Below are 12,306 nucleotides of genomic sequence, written 5' to 3'. Positions count from 1 at the left end.
GCAGTGTCCTTGCCAGCACCCCCTATCTCCCAGCTGAATAGAAGGTCAGCATCTGGAGGCCCACTGGCTTGGAGATGAAGGGAACTCACCTCATCAACACACTGCAAAGTTGCTATCACTTAGAAGGAATGGTCATTCATAAAAAAAAAAAAAAAAAAAGAATTTAGACTTCCCTGGCAGTTGAGTGATCAAGACTCTGCACTTCCAAGGTAGAGGTTTGATCCCTGGTCAGGGAACTAAGATCCCACATGCTGCAAGGCACAGCTTACAGAGTTTTAAAAAATTAAAAAATGTTTTAAATGTGTATCAGGAAGTGTACTAGGATCTTGGGACACATAGGGGATCAAAACAAGATCCCCGTCCTCATGGAGCTCACAGCCTAATAACTACAGCGAGGCTGAAACTGCTGGCAGGCTCTGTATGGGTGGCTGTAATTGCTGCTTTTCCAGGAGGCAGTAGCCTCTGGCCAGGGTGGGCTGCTCCCCCTGCTATGCTTGCTTTCTGCCTCTAGCCAGCACTCACCAGGCCTGGGGAGCCTCCTCTGAGGAGACTCGTTGGAACTGACTTTAAGTTGCTTTAAGTTAGGATCTACCCAGAAGGATGGCCATAACCACGTCTGCAGACCCAGTCTTCAGAATACTCTCCTTTTATAAATGGTTTGAGACAAAGGATTGTGGAAGGCTCTGTCAGATCCCTAACTCCAGTGGACAAGAAGTTTAGCAGGTATAGAACATGGAGAATTCAAAAATCTGTATTAATTGGGAAAGAATAGTGTGATATTTGTAAGTATGTTGCAAGTATAAGAAACACATGTTAGCATTTAAATGTTGTGCAAGGGCTCCAGAAAGCCTCCTCTGGTCTCTGGGGTTTCACAGAGAAGCAGCTGTTTTTAAAGTGTCCCAGAATCTATCCCAGAGAGTTAATGAGGCACCCCAAATAAAGTGATTTCCCAGCAGACCCCAAGGATCAGCCAGATACGGGGTGCCCCAGGCCTCTGTGACAGCCTTACTGGAGGAACCCCAACCAGTCAACTGTGTTGATACTGCAGATGCAAACAGCAGTGCATTTTTCTCTTTATAGTCTGGATGGGTGTATTTTTGACCTTGAGCCTTCTGATTAGGGGTGGCCTGGGCAGAGGAGCACAGCCTGTCCTTTGGGCTGTTGCAGATATGCCTAGTTGAGTCTTTCTAGACTCTTATCTTATAGATTATTACAGAATATTGAGTGCTATACAGTAGGTGTGACTGCTGATAGAAGCAAGGTCCGATGCTGTAAAGAGCAATATTGCATAGGAACCTGGAATGTTAGGTCCATGAATCAAGGCAAATTAGAAGTGGTCAAACAGGAGATGGCAAGAGTAAATGTCGACATTCTAGGAATCAGCGAGCTAAAATGGACTGGAATGGGTGAATTTAACTCAAATGACCATTATATCTACTACTCTGGGCAGGAATCCCTTAGAAGAAATGGAGTAGCCATCATGGTCAACAAAAGAGTCCAAAATTCAGTACTTGGGTGCAATCTCAAAAATGACAGAACTAACACCCAAAAAGATGTCCTTTTCATTATAGGGGACTGGAATGAAAAGTAGGAAGTCAAGAAACACCTAGAAAATTTGGCCTTGGAGTATGCAATGAAGCAGGGCAAAGGCTAATAGAGTTTTGCCAAGAGAACACACTGGTCATAGCAAACACCCTCTTCCAACAACACAAGAGAAGACTCTACACATGGACATCACCAGATGGTCAACATCGAAATCAGATTGATCATATTCTTTGCAGCCAAAGATGGAGAAGCTCTATACAGTCAGCAAAACCAAGACCAGGAGCTGACTGTGGCTCAGATCATGAACTCCTTATTGCCAAATTCAGACTTAAGTTGAAGAAAGTAGGGAAAACCACTAGACCATTCAGGTATGACCTAAATCAAATCCCTTATGACTATACAGTGGAAGTGAGAGATAGATTTAAGGGACTAGATCTTATAGAGTGCCTGATGAACTATGGACAGAGATTCATGACATTGTACAGGAGACAGGGATCAAGACCATCCCCATGGAAAAGAAATGCAAAAAGGCAAAATGGTTGTCTGAGGAGGCCTTACAAATGCTGTGAAAAGAAAAGAAGCGAAAAGGAAAAGCAAAGGAGAAAAGAAAAGATATAAACATCTAAATGCAGAGTTCCAAAGAATAGCAAGGAGAGATAAGAAAGCCTTCCTCAGAGATCAATGCAAAGAAGTAGAGGAAAACAACAGAACAGGAATGACTAGAGATCTCTTCAAGAAAATTAGAGATACCAAGGGGACATTTCATGCAAAGATGGGCACAGTAAAGGACAGAAACTGCATGGACTAACGGAAGCAGAAGATACTAAGAAGAGGAGGCAAGAATACACAGAAGAACTATACAAAAAAGATCTTCATGACCCAGATAATCACAATGGTGTAATCACTCACCTAGAGCCAGACATCCTGGAATGTGAAGTCAAGTGGGCCTTAGGAAGCATCACTATGAACAAAACTAGTGGAGGTGATGGAATTCCAGTTGAGCTGTTTCAAATCCTAAAAGATGATGCTGTGAAAGTGCTGCACTCAATACGCCAGCAGATTTGGAAGACTCAGCAGTGGCCACAGGACTGGAAAAGGTCAGTTTTCATTCCAATCCCAAAGAAAGGCAATGCCAAAGAATGCTCATACTACCGCACAATTGCACTCCTCTCACACGCTAGTAAAGTGATGCTCAAAATTCTCCAAGCAAGGCTTCAGCAATACATGAACCATGAACTTCCAGATGTTCAAGCTGGATTTGGAAAAGGCAGAGAAATCAGAGATCAAATTGCCAACATCTGCTAGATCATCTAAAAAGCAAGAGAGTTCAAGAAAAACATCTATTTCTGCTTTATTGACTACGCCAAAGTCTTTGTGTGGATCACAATAAACTGTGGAAAATTCTGAAAGAGATGGGAATACCAGACCACCTGACCTGTCTCTTGAGAAACCTGTATGCAGGTCAAGAAGCAACAAGTAGATCTGGACATGGAAAAACAGACTGGTTCCAAATAGGAAAAGAAGTTCATCAAGGCTGTATATTGTCACCCTACTTATTTATCTTATATGCAGAGTACATCATGAGAAATGCTGGGCTGGAAGAAGCACAAGCTGGAATCACGATTGCTGGGAGAAATATCAATAACCTTAGATATGCAGATGACACCACCCTTATGGCAGAAAGTGAAGAGGAACTAAAAAGCCTCTTGATGAAAGTGAAAGAGGAGAGTGAAAAAGTTGGCTTAAAGCTCAACATTCAGAAAACTGAGATCATGGCATCTGGTCCCATCACTTCATGGGAAATAGATAGGGAAACAGTGTCAGACTTTATTTTTTTGGGCTCCAAAATCACTGCAGATGATGATTGCAGCCATGAAATTAAAAGATGCTTGCTCCATGGAAGGAAAGTTACGACCAACCTAGATAACATATTAAAAAGCAGAGACATTACTTTGCCAACAAAGGTCCGTTTAGTCAAGCCTGTGGTTTTTCCAGTGGTCATGTATGGATGTGAGAGTTGGACTGTGAAGAAAGCTGAGTGCCGAAAAATTGATGCTTTTGAACTGTGTTGTTGGAGAAGACTCTGAGAGTCCCTTGGATTGCAAGGAGATCCAACCAGTCCATCCTAAAGGAGATCAGTCCTGGGTGTTCACTGGAAGGACTGATGCTGAAGCTGAAACTCCAAGACTTTGGCCACGTGGTGTGAAGAGCTGACTCAGTGGAAAAGACCTTGATGCTGGGAAAGATTGAGGGCAGGAAGAGAAGGGGACGACAGAGGATGAGATGGTTGGATGGCATCACCGACTTGAAGGACATGAGTTTGAATAAACTCCAGGAGTTGGTGATGGACAGGCAGGCCTGGCGTGCTGCAATTCATGGGATCACAAAAAGTCGGACACGTCTGAGCGACTGAACTGAACTGATACAGTAGGTTCTTATTGTTTACCTATTTTATACATAGTAGCAGTTCAGTCTTTTTATTTTAAACATATATTTATTTAGCTTCACTGAGCCATGTGAGATCTTTAGTTGCGGCATGTGAGATCTAGTTCCCTGACCTGGTATGGAACATGAGCACCCTGTACTGGGAGCTCGGAGTTTTAGCCACTGAACCACCAAGGAAGTCCCATTTGTCGTTTCGCTGATGGCCTGGCACACTTTCCACTTGACTCCGTGTGTCGCCATTTTTTGGGAGTCTAGTGTTACAGGGCTTCTGAAGTGGTGGTCTCCTGAGGCTCACTCAGTCTCTTCCTGGCCTGGCTGTCCCCAGCCTGCCCAGAATGTGCCTCTGTCCACGGCAGTCCTGCCTCAGGGTCGTGCGGCTCCACACTCGTGCTCTCTGTCCTCAGGCCTGTCTGAGCAGTGACTGTTTGCTGGTCACTGCCTGTCTGTTCTATTTAGACCTGGTCATTTGTGCTGTTTCATGACGCCGAAGCATCAGGTCTGTGAAATATGTATCTCTTCCTCCCCCAGGCCAGGAACCTCCCCTCTGCGCGCCTCTGGTCTCTTGCCCTCCTGCCTGGGGCTGCCTGTGACATCCCACCCTCTGAGGCATCTGAAGCCCCTGCACCTATTGTGCTGACTTCTGGCCTTACTCACTTTGCCCCAGTTCCTGAGGGCTGTTGCTCAGAGTTTAACATTCCTGCCCCGGGGCGAGGCACGTTCCCATCCTAGTTTCCCTTGAAGTGCCTGGGAGGCGCTGGGAGGGCACAGCGGAGGCTGCCCTCCACAGTGAGGATGAGAAAAGTTCAACCAGGGACTTGCTTTTAGTGGAGTTCCACTGGAGATCCAGGTCTTTGCTCAGACCTGCCCTCCCATACTGAAAAGCATGCCTGTTTTTCTTAAGCACCCAGTCCTCCACCACTGTGCACCTAAAACAGCGTTACTCCAGAATGCAAATGTTTCTACTTACAAGAAAGTCTCCTTCAGCAGGGCTGCTGCAGGTAAGAGGGGGTGTCCATGGTCTCTGCTTGCACTGACCCCTCTCTGCCTGGCCCCATCACAGCTCCTGGCTGTTGCCCACCTCAGGCTATGTGATCCAGGCGAAGCTGCCATACCGGCCAGTTTGCAGGGGTGAGGAGTTGCTTGAGCCGAGCTCATCTGCATGGTCTTTGCAGCCCGAGTTGGTGTTGGGGTAGCATGGTCCCAGGCTGGTCCAAGGAGCGTGAACCCCAAGACACAGGTCAGGAGAAGTGCTGACCTGGGCTGGAGGGCTGGGGGCAGTGAGGAGTCCAGCAGCTGCTGGGGACCATCTGGCCACCATCTGGGGAGAACTCGCCTGAGAAAGGAACCCGTGGGGTCAAGAGATGGGCAGGGAGGCAAACAGGAGACTTTTGGGCACAGCCATGCCACCTTCAGACACTGCCTGCTGGGGACCCCACTTCTAAAAGATGCTGCCCTCCCTTGGAGAGGCTGGGGCAGGAGAGAGGGGCTTTGTTTTATGCATTAGTCTTTCCTTCCTTTGCCACTGTCCCAGCTTGCTGCACAGACCTCAAAATCGTATTCTCATTCACAGGAAGACCCAGAGAACTGACCACCCATACCCTCACCACCGACCAACTCTGAGCCAAGAAATGACAGACAACCCATTTGACCTGGATTTCTTGGTGTAAAACATAAGCTTACACTTATCAGAATGGAAAAGACTGCCTTGAAGGGGCCTGGACTGGCTCTCACTGATCCTTAGGAGTACAACCTGGAGCTTGGCAGCTCATGTTCAATCCTGGCTCTGCCCCTCACTCTAGCTGTGTGACCTTGGACAGTAACTTCTCTGTTTCTCAGCTTTGTTTGTAAACTGGAACAGTGTCTTAGAAGAATGCCTGGTCATTAGTGCCCAATGCCTTAGCCACTTAATACTGGTTTCTTTTTTCTTTTGGCCAAATTTCATGGTTTTAGTAACAGGCACACAGTGTGCACAGAAGCTGTCTGTTCGTTTTCTTTGGTGCGGAGCCTGGCTTGGGGATTGATGACCAGCTGGGCTGCGGTCTCCACAACAGCTTGGCAGTTCTTGGAGGAGCTGTGAGCAGTCTTGAGCACCGTGAGGTCTGTTGCCCATCAGCAGCACTTCGGGGTCTATGATGGGCACCAAGACCTGGCCCTTGAATCTCTAACGCACCCTGTTATCTGTGCCAGTTCTGTTTCAGTTTAAAAAAATTTTTTTTTTTAATTTATTTGGCTGCCTTGGGTCTTAATGGTGGTACACGGGCTTGGTTGCTCTGCAGCACATGGGATCTCCCCAACCAGGGATGGAACCTGTGTCCTCTGCATTGCAAGGTGGATTCTTAACCATGGACCACCAGGGAAGCCCCTCCACTTCCTTTTGACTTAAGGGTCTGACTGGTGCTGGATCAGCTGCCTGGTCTCTCTTTGATGATCTAGGTCTTTACATGGGGTCTGAGGGTGGCCATGAGTCACATAGGAAACGACTGCCTCCTCTGTAGGCAGCACTGAGGAAGAGAGCTGCTACGATTAGAAAAGATTTGTTATTTAGGAACAGAGAATTTCTGTCTTCCCCCAAGATCTCTCCCTGGCCGAGGCACATTGCTGAACTCTGACCACTGTGGACATTTGGAGCCCACTTTTCAGCTAGGGAGACTTGATCGGGGCTGATCGTGGTTCCCTGGGATAGAGGAGAAGCATCTTCCCCATCCAAGACTAGTCACTAATTCAATGTACCAATGACTAAAAGAGTTTAGCCCCAACGAGCAGTGCATCCTTGGCCTGTGAACACACCTATGGGTGCAGAGAACAGGAAAACAGGTTGTGTGCCTGGCCCAGGAGACCTTTTTAAATAGACTTATCCCTAGGCTGGGTTCACCTTTTAAACCAGGCATCTTAAGTGACTCTTTAAACTTCCCTTATGATTATACGGTGGAAGTGACAAATAGATTCAAGGGATTAGATCTGACAGAGTGCCTGAAGAACTATGGACGGAGGTTCATGGTGACGTTGTACAGGAGGCAGACCATCCCCAAGAAAAAGAAATTCCAAAAGGCAAAATGGCTGGCTGAGGAGGCCTTACAAATAGCTGAGAAAAGACGTGAAAGGTGAAAGAGAAAAGGAAAAATATATCCATTTGAATGCACAGTTTCAAAGAATAGCAAGGAGAGATAAGAAAGCCTTCCTCAGTGATCAGTGCAAAGAAATAGAGGAAAACAACAGAATGGGAAAGACTAGAGATCTCTTCAAGAAAATTAGAGGTACCAAGGGAACATTTCATGCAAAGATGGGCACAGTAAAGGACAGAAATGGTATGGACCTAACAGAAGCAGAAGATATTAAGAGGTGGCAAGAATACGCAGAAAACTATACAAAAAAGATCTTCATGACCCAGATAATCACAATGGTGTGATCACTCACCTAGAGCCAGACATCCTGGAATGTGAAGTCAAGTGGGCCTTAGGAAGCATCACTATGAACAAAGCTAGTGGATGTGATGGAATTCCAGTTGAGCTGTTTCAAATCCTGAAAGATGATGCCGTGAAAGTGCTGCACTCAATACACCAGCAGATTTGGAAGACTCAGCAGTGGCCACAGGACTAGAAAAGGTCAGTTTTCATTCCAATCCCAAAGAAAGGCAATGTCAAAGAATGCTCAGACCACTTCACAATTGCACTCCTCTCACACGCTAGTAAAGTGATGCTCAAAATTCTCCAAGCTAGGCTTCAGCAATACATGAACCATGAACTTCCAGATGTTCAAGCTGGATTTAGAAAAGGTAGAGAAATCAAATTGCCAACATCTACTAGATCATCTAAAAAGCAAGAGAGTTCAAGAAAAACATCTATTTCTGCTTTATTGACTACGCCAAAGTCTTTGACTGTTTGGATCACAATAAACTGTGGAAAATTCTGAAAGAGATGGGAATACCAGACCATCTGACCTGCCTCTTGAGAAACCTGTATGCAAGTCAGGAAGCAACAAGTAGAGCTGGACATGGAAAAACAGACTGGTTCCAAATAGGAAAAGGAGTTCATCAAGGCTGTATATTGTCACCCTACTTATTTATCTTATATGCAGAGTACATCATGAGAAATGCTGGGCTGGAAGAAGCACAAGCTGGAATCACGATTGCTGGGAGAAACATCAATAACCTCAGATATGCAGATAACACCACCCTTATGGCAGAAAGTGAAGAGGAACTAAAAAACCTCTTGATGAAAGTGAAAGAGGAGAGTGAAAAAGTTGACTTAAAGCTCAACATTCAGAAAACTAAGATCATCCAGGGCCATCACTTCATGGCAAATAGATGGGGAAACAATGGGAACAGTGAGAGACTATTTCTTTTGGCTCCAAAATCACTGCAGATGATGATTGAAGCCATGAAATTAAAAGACACTTGCTCCTTGGAAGAAAAGCTATGACCAACATAGACAGCATGTTATTAAAAAGCAGAGACATTGCTCTGCCAACAACGGTCAAACTAGTCAAGGCTATGGTTTTTCCAGTGAGAACTGGACTATAAAGAAAGCGGAGCACTGAAGAATTGATGCTTTTGACCTGTGGTGTTGGAGAAGACCCTTGAGAGTCCCTTGGACTGCAAGGGATCCAACCAGTCCATCCTAAAGGTAATCAGTCCTGAATATTCATTGGAAGGACTGATGCTGAAGCTGAAACTCCAATACTTCGGCCACCTGAAACGAAGAACTGACTCATTGGAAAAGACCCTGATGCTGGGAAAGATTGGAGGCAGGAGGAGAAGGGGACGACAGAGGATGAGATGGTTGGATGGCGTCACTGACTCGATGGACATGAGTTTGAGTAAGCTCTGGGAGTTGGTGACAGGCAGGGAAGCCTGGCATGCTGCAGTCCATGGTGTTGCAAAGAGTTGGCCACAACTGAGCAGCTGAACTGAAAACTTAAACGTGGGGCTTGGGAGGAGTTTGGTGTTGACTTCTTCAGCATTTAAAGCTTTTCCCTCCTTGGATACAGAGATGGGGTGGAGTAAGCTCTGACTGGAATGCTGTCTTTGCAAATGAGGTGGTCTCTTCATGACCTTGGGAGAGTTTCTCCTCTTCTTTCTCCCCCAGGCTTCTGGGATGTGTTACTGATAAATTTACATGGAAAGCAGCTGGAAGTGTTCTCATCTGTTTTTGACTATGTAACATAACAAGCTCACACCCTCCCATGCTGGCTGACTTCTCTGGGCAAGTGTTCTCTTGTTAACAGCTGCCCACACTTAAGTAATGAAAAGTCCAGTGGCTGCTGGTTAGAACAAGTGTGTCAATGGCAGCAGCAGAAGGAATGAACTAATTGGTACTGGACAAGGGGCCGGGGGTCGGGGGTGGGGGCGGAATGAAGCAGCTGTTTCTGTATTTGAAACACGGACCATGTTGACTTGAGACTTAACCCAAAGAAGTATAGCGCTCACCCTTCCATGGTGTCCCACAGGGTCTTAGAAAATAAATACTAAGTTTCCCCATGAGGAGAGAAAGGGGGACAGCATGCAGGGGCCTGGGCTGGTTGGAAAAGCACAGTTGGTCAGTAGGCAAGTTGCTAGAAAGGTGTGCTCTCTCAAATAATGAGGGGGGAAAATAATGAGGCTCACCACTCCGATCTTCCTAAGAGGCAGCGTTTCCCTCCTTGGGTCAGTTGATTTGCTCCTACCACCCACTTACTTCTGAAGCCAGGCAAACATCTCACTCTCTTCTCCATCTTGTCCTCTCTTGACTCAATCTGGTAGAACATAGGGTGGTAAGAGACTGATCTTTCAGATTTACCCAGGCTTAGGCCAGATCATTCATGCTGAAGGTGACAGTACTAGTTGATTACTCAGACTAAGCAAAGGATCAATGTAGAGAGGGTGTAGCTTACCTGTTCATTCATTAGTTCAATAAAGACTTAACCTAGCATTACATACCAACTGCTGTACCAGGCCCCGAATTTACAAAGATGAAAGTCCATGTATAAGAAACAAACTCCTGATTGTAAATTACTTTCAGATTATTTTTAACTTCCGAGAAACAAAGATGTTCACATTGACAGTGAGTGACGCGCGAGCATTTCCGAGTGGGACAGGTGCCAAGTGGTGACGCCAAGCCTGTGAGCTTCAGAGACTTACCTCCCTACCGTTTCACATGAGTGAGCAAGCGTTCCCGCCACCAAGGTCCCTCAGACACACACACACACACACACAGAGGAGGAAGACAGGTCAAGGTGTGCGGTGTATTCTCTACCCTCCCTTCTGACTGTGTGTCTCACTTCCCTAAAAAATTTGCTGACAAAGTTAACAGACTGTCAACTGCAGTGTGTTCTGAAACTGTGTATTCAACATGACAAAATCCTACAGAAATATTAGAATTTGATTATAAGAATATGCATCGGAATTATGGGATTTGGATACAGACAAGTTTAAAGACATGTCAACTAAAATTTCTCAAGTGGCTACTCATTCAAGGTCATCAAATGAATCCACTGTGTCACTGGCTTATCTCCTCAATCTGTCACTATGTACCCAGCAGACTTTTTCTTTTTTTCCATCTGCTATTTGTTTGCACTGGGTCTTCCTTGCTTCCTTCTGGCTTTCTGTAGTTGCAGTGTTCAGGCCTCTCACTGCAGTAGCTTCTTTTGCTGTGGAGCATGGGCTCTAGGATTCTTGGGCTTCAGTAGTTGCGGTACGTGGGCCCAGTAGTTGTGGCACATGGGTTTAGTTGCCCTGTGGCATGTGGGATCTTCCTAGATCAGGGATTGAACACCTGCCCTCTGCCTTAGCAGGCATATTCTTAACTGGACCACTAGGGGAAGTTCCCCAGCAGGACTTTAATAACTCAATTAGAGACTCCCAGTGCAGCAGTTGATATTTGTTGAGCCTTACAAACAAAAATCTAAACACAGCATACCACTGCCATGCAGGACATCGTACTCCTGCTCTCCAGCTGACCACAGGCCAGGCCATCCAGCACCTCCATGGCCCATGTGGCTACTGCTAGGTGGGTATTGCAGTCTTTCATTTCTGTGCTTGTTCTGCCCATGGTATTTCTCCCCGAAGTTTTTTCTTCCATCTGTTCTGTGTCTGTCCTTTATCATAATGACTGGGAGTGGTCCCAGCCTGCCCCAGCAGGCAGCCGCCTCCCTGCCCTAACCCTGGCCAACCCTGCAACTTGCTAGTGCTTTGGCCCCCAGGCTCTGAGAAGCCTTTCAAATGGGATTCAGGGTAGGGAGGGCATGGGGGCAAATGCTCTCTCCTCAGGCACTGGATTTCTTTGGCCAGGCCTGTCTTTAACCTGCACAGTCAACGTACAGGCAGGTTTCTTGGCACAGGCCCTACTGGGAGGGAATGGCTGCCCTGATACCTACCGATCCTTAACCAAGAGGCTTTAGAAACGCCCTCTTGAGAATCTTCCCCGGAAGCCCCGGAGAAGGTGGTGTCCTTTAAAAAGCACTGTCTTTGACGGCAGACTCCTCCAAAGGCCTCCATCCGAGTCAGGTGAGGAGGCCACAGCTTGCCGCTCTTGAAGCTGCCTGTCTGCCTTCTCGGCGTGCTGCCAGGTCTGAGTCAACCCCGAAGTGAGAGAAGCAGGCAGGCCACCCCCTGCCCCAGCCTGCTGCCTGAGGCGGTGGGAGGATGGGTGGGGACACTGAGACCCCCAGAGAAAACATGTCTTTTCTTTCATGCCTTTAATCTGACTTTCAAGAGTGTCCACTGGATTCACATTTTGGTTTCTGTCTGGGTTTTTCTTTTTTTTTTTGGCCTCACCACATTTGGGATTTTAGTTCCCTGACCGGGGATCAAACCTTCAGCCCCCTTCATTGGAAGCACAGTCTTAATCACTGGATCACCAGGGAAATCCCTGGTTTTAGTTCTTAAAAATAATTTCTACAAGTCTTTTTTTTTTTTAAACCAAGAACTCAGTTTTTTATTTCATCATTTCTTGCATTTGAAGTACTCCTCTTTGACATCCTTGGCCTGAGACTCTTTGCCATAGTCCTTAAGCACCACATAACTGCAACCAACCACTTTACAGGGCTTTCCCTCGCTGTCAGTTTTACAGAGGCCTACCCATTCCCCTAGTTTCTTGTTGTCATCGACCTTAATCAGGTTGATTTGGTGCTCAGCACAAAGGGCCTCCACCAACTTGATATACACAGGCTTATGACAGTTGGATGCAAGCACACAGAGACGGGCTTGGCGCTTGTCTCAGGCTTTGGCAGCTTGGTGAATTCCATGTGCTAGGCCATCATGGATGAGGGCGGTCTTCGGCACCTCTTGCAGAGCAGTATTAACATTCATTAACCTCCAGCAGCAATGCCTTCCTCGGCCAT

The 12,306-nt window shown here is 46.5% G+C and overlaps 1 pseudogene; it reads right to left on the bottom strand.

The window, feature by feature from the left end:
* Positions 1–11,908: 11,908 nt before the first annotated feature.
* Positions 11,909–12,306, bottom strand: LOC136173657 (small ribosomal subunit protein eS12-like; annotated as a pseudogene).

This window comes from Muntiacus reevesi, chromosome 8 (assembly GCF_963930625.1).
Source record: "Muntiacus reevesi chromosome 8, mMunRee1.1, whole genome shotgun sequence".
In the NCBI taxonomy this organism is placed as follows: Eukaryota; Metazoa; Chordata; class Mammalia; order Artiodactyla; family Cervidae; genus Muntiacus; species Muntiacus reevesi.
This window is presented reverse-complemented; position numbering and strand designations above follow the sequence as displayed.